This window comes from Sebastes fasciatus, chromosome 1, assembly GCF_043250625.1.
Source record: "Sebastes fasciatus isolate fSebFas1 chromosome 1, fSebFas1.pri, whole genome shotgun sequence".
Taxonomy (NCBI): Eukaryota; Metazoa; Chordata; class Actinopteri; order Perciformes; family Sebastidae; genus Sebastes; species Sebastes fasciatus.
In genome coordinates this window covers 1,225,166-1,229,467 of record NC_133795.1, presented here as the reverse complement: position 1 = coordinate 1,229,467, position 4,302 = coordinate 1,225,166, and positions in this window count along the sequence as shown.

Here is a 4,302-nt window from a genome sequence, read left to right as displayed (position 1 = left end):
AGACTGACCGGGGAGAGGAGGCGTGACGTCATGACGTCACGACGCACAGCCACGTACAGAGGGTCTTTTTATTATTATTATTATTATTATTATTATTTTATTATTTTATTTGTATTTTTTTTAATTTTATTATTTTTATTATCATTATTATTATTATTTTTTTTATTTTATTTTTTATTATTATCTTTTATTATAGAATCTGACCGGGGAGAGAGGAGGCGGCGAGACGTCATGACGCACAGGCACGTACAGAGAGAGTTCGACCGAGGAGAGGAGGAGTGACGTCATGACGCACAGGCACGTACAGTGAGAGACACGGAGGAAACCAAGAGAGTTCACTGCTGCTCACTTCCGCTGTTAGTTTCACACAGTTAGAGCCAAAGAGTTCATCCAAAGACACTGCTTTATCGGGATTATTATAACACTAAAATCATTCAATTCATCTGGAAGTCAAATATGTAATATTATACTATGAAAACCAAAACCAAAAAATTCAGCCGGCTGTCAATTTATTAATTTTATATGGGAAGTTTCACATCCAGAAAGCCAAATCATCATCATCATCATCATCAATGTGCAATATGAATCTGTTTACTGACATGTTTACTGACATGTGCAATAATTATCTGATGGACACTTTGTGCAATAATCTGACAAAACTGGCATCTCACCAATATACATCCTTTATTTTTATATATTGTACTATCTTTTATATTTTTTATATTTATATTGTATTATCTCTTTTTATATTGTATTATTTTTTCGTTAGCACCTATGGGATTGTCACAATCTAATTTCGTTGTACTACACGATGACAATAAAGGGCTTGAAATCTTGAATCTTGAACCCTTCAGAATTGAATTTAGAAAGTTCGATGAGTCTATCAAAATTATAAACAATAAGAAATGTGCTAATATATTTAATTCAATACAAGATGATTTTTTGAAGAAATGTAATTTATTGCCTGCCTTCTCCGTTAAGTTATTATTTATATTATTTATATGATTGTCTTTTTTTAATTTAATTTTATTATCTTTTAGAGTTTATTATAATCACCATTTGTCCTGATATAACGGTGACTGTATTAGCCTAATAAGAGCAGAGACATGCCTGCCTTGGTACCATACATTAATTTGATGCTTAATCATTTTTACAATAAAAAAATTCTTAAAAAAAGCTAGTAAATGACATCATTATTGACGGTGGATACGACTTTGTCAAAGAAATAACTGTGTGATGTTTTTCTGTGATCAGTGGCTCCCAACCTTTTTCCTTATAGGGGATCCTTTTCTATCAATGAATAAACTGACTAAGTGTCATTTTATGTTTATATTTCATATTATATTCAGTGCATAACAATAACGGTACTGATAAACTGTACAATTATCCCAAATAGTGAACGCAATAACTGCAGGACGTTTTTGTAAAACGAGCGATTTGGATGGATTTTGATCAGATTATTTCCTGTGAATGTTGCATCAGAGATCAGTTATTTTTAGGTACATTTAATACAAATATCTGTATTGTGTATTTTGTTTTTATTTTTAACCATCATACATATTTAATAGGCTTATTTTGTTTTGACAAATTCAGTGTCCAACTTTAAAAATATCTATTTCATTAAATTGTATTCACAGAAATGATTGAAATGCTGAGATATTAGCCAACTTCATATGGATCTTTTTTTTTAAAGTTGTCTTACCCCCTTTAAAATCAGAAGCTTCGGCGACCCTTGACCTTTGGAGTGGGGGTCAGGACCCCGAGGTTGGGAACAAGTGATTTATACAACTGCACAATGCAGACAACATCCACTAACTGCAGCTAATTGCTATAATGGAGTTTCATTTTTGCTTTTCTTAAGTTATTTTTTTTACTTATTTATAGATGATGGGAAATGACTGGTGGGTGTGGCCAACAGTGCAAAGTGCTATAACTCTTTAACAGCCTACAGTGTTACTGTATGTCCAGCAGAACTGGGGATTCCTTCCAAAAGGCTGGATGTGAACTATCTTGACCAGTTTGAGTCTTTGTGTTTGAGGGTTTGTTTCCTGATTTGTGGTGGAGGGGTCAGAGGTCAGAGGTCACCGGTTTACCTTCAGACTTTTAGTGCAAAACAATCAACCAACAGTTTGGTAGTTTCACCTTCTCTTTTACCTGAATCATCTCCGGGTATTTCTCCTCATCGTGTGTCAGTCCAGAACATTTAGATTTACAACTACCTTTATAAAATTGTAACTCTATGAGAAGATAAATAATGTGACTGTGATGTAAAAATATACACACATATTTCCTTAAATGATCAGTCATGTCCTGTGTTGATAATCAGAAAGTCATTCAGCCTGAAAAAAGCAACAAAAACATGTAAATAAAATCATACCAGACAGGACTGCTAGAGGGCAGCAGACAACCAGGAACTGTCAAACTGTGTTTTCTCATCATCTCAGCCAGTTAGGAGATCTAATAGTGACACAGAGCAACATACCTTTAACTAAGGAAGCAGACTGAAGCCCTGATGAATGAATGTGTTTACTGCACACCAACATCTGCAAACCTGCTCTGACTCCCAGACTCTATACTATACTCGTGTCCATTTCATGTATTTGCTTTTATCCCACCAACATGTATCACTGCATTGTGTTGTGATTATATTTATACTTTCTTATTCTGCAATATTTTACTGTGAGCTTAACAACACTTGGTATTTTGATGTTTAACGCAGTAGTGCAGACAGGACTGTAATCAACGGGACCGGCCGTCTGGTCTGTTTCATTACAGTAATGACTATGAAAACTGAACCTGCAAGACAATAGTAAAGTTTACAATACAATTTATTAAATGTGGCTCAAAAGCAACCATATAATACAATCTATAATATAATCAGGGTTCAAAGGGTTAAAAAACTAAAGTTTAATGACGTTTTTTAACTCTTTAACACTCACTAAACACTAAATGTGGACATAAAGCTTGCAAGGATTTATTAATTTGCTGGAAATATTGATATTTTTAAACATGAACTAAAAACCCATCTATTTAGTCTGGCTTTTATATAGTGTTTTATAGTTTTCTGGTTTTATTGTTTATACTTATTTTATTTATCATCATCATTTTAGTGTTTATTTTACTCTATTTTGTTTAATCAACATTTTATTGCTGATCATTTTAATAAAATCTGCTTATTTTGTGTAGTTTCATAATTTTTATTTATTTATTTTTATTGTTATTTTTAATTCCTTGTATTTTATTTATATTTTATTATTATTACAATGGACTTTTATATTGGTTGTTTTGGTGTGCATTAGTCTCTAAATCCATTTTTTAACACACTACATTTTTGTCAATCATCTGTGCAGCACTTTGACTTGTTTGAAAGGTGCTATATAAATAAAGTTATATAAATAAAGTTTGATTGATGGACTGCCACAGTGCCTTTAAAGTAGGGAGTAACCTCATATTTAAGGTTTTAGTTGTGCGTTTGCTGTTGGTGTATCTGGATTATTTTAATGATCACAAGTTCATATTCATTCAATTTTTCATAGTACTAACAATCTGAAGGTGAGAAGTTCACATAGTGCTGTTCCGGAGGTGAAGTGGGTGTAAAAAGGTTAACTGTAAATAACATTGTGTGCATTAAAGAGTTAAGTAAAACTCCACCAACCCCTGAGTTCCTGTTCGGACCGCTGTGGAGGCGGTCGAGTGGAAAAGATCATTTCCTCTGCAATGAGCAAAAACAAATCACACTATTAAACTCCAGTTATTCACTATTTCACTTTCATTAAGTCGTAATATTACGAGAATAAAGTCATAATTTTATGTTATTACAAAATTTGTAATATTACGACTTTTTTTCTCGTTAAGTTATGACTTTATTCTTGTAAAATTAGGGCTTTTTCTCATAAAGTTATGACTTTATTCTCAAAATATTGTGACTTTATTCTCATAATATTGTGACTTTATTCTCAAAATATTGTGACTTTATTCTCATAATATTGTGACTTTATTCTTGTAATATTGTGACTTTATTCTCATAATATTGTGACTTTATTCTTGTAATATTAGGACTTTTTTCTCATAAAGTTATGACTTTATTCTCATAATATTGTGACTTTATTCTTGTAATATTGTGACTTTATTCTCATAATATTCTGACTTTATTCTCATAATATTAGGACTTTTTTTCTCGTAAAGTTACGACTTTTTTCTCGTAATATTATGACTTTATTCTCAAAATCTCAGATTCACAAAATAACGTAACACGTTTTAATTTTTTCATTTTAATATCAATAAAAATCCAACGTGTTGTTC